Here is a 904-nt window from a genome sequence, read left to right on the forward strand (position 1 = left end):
GTGAACATTTGCAATAAAGTAAAATCTTTAAGGATACGACAATAATACGTTGTCATTTTAGATTCCCAATAATTTCTACCTTAGTAAATAGTTTCAAATATAGAAAAAGAAAAAAGAAGAAAACAAAAACAAAAGAAGAAAGAATAGAAAAGAGGTTTGCCAAACTTCTAGATGCTTAGTATTAAAAACTTAATTTTCTTATATATATATATATATTTTTGTTTTCTTTTCTAGGAAAATAAAATAAAATAAAATGATTAGACAAAGGAAATATGGAGCATCAATTCGCCTTTTTGTGTACGTGTTCATGCACTAAAATGGTTCTTATAACATGTGTTAACTTATGCAAAATCCTTGGTGTGTCATTTTGTTATTGTAATAATAATACAATGAATATCCAACATAATTTCCCACCATAAAAGCTTGCCACTTTCTTCCATCCAACTTGGTCGTGTCCAAAAGCTCCAATCCAAAACTTATTCTCAAGTAAGCAATCTTTTAAGTACATTTTTAAAGATACATATATGGGATGCTATGGGATAGCTAAATAGATGTTGTAAATAAAAAGAATTATTGTCCTCGTGCCAAGCGTCTAGGTCTTGAGGTACTGTCTCCTTTGAGGTCTCAAGTTCGAACTGTGCTCTAGTTATAGTATTGCTCAGCCTAAACAACAAACGCAGATTATATGAATATTTTACTGTTCATCAACTTTACTTTGAAACTTGCCCTCAACTCGGAGTTGGCTTCCATTTTTGTAGTTGTTTATAGGTTTCTCATTTGCTTTCATTTTATTTCTCTCATCATAGATATATAGGTTCTAACTATTAAAAAGTGGATAATAGCTCTTCAATCAGCTTTCAATTCTGTGTCTAATAAAATTCTGAGGTTTAAAAAGTGCCTAATA

This window comes from Momordica charantia, assembly GCF_013281855.1.
Source record: "Momordica charantia cultivar OHB3-1 chromosome 11 unlocalized genomic scaffold, Mcharantia_2.0 BLBB01000011.1, whole genome shotgun sequence".
Taxonomy (NCBI): domain Eukaryota; kingdom Viridiplantae; phylum Streptophyta; class Magnoliopsida; order Cucurbitales; family Cucurbitaceae; genus Momordica; species Momordica charantia.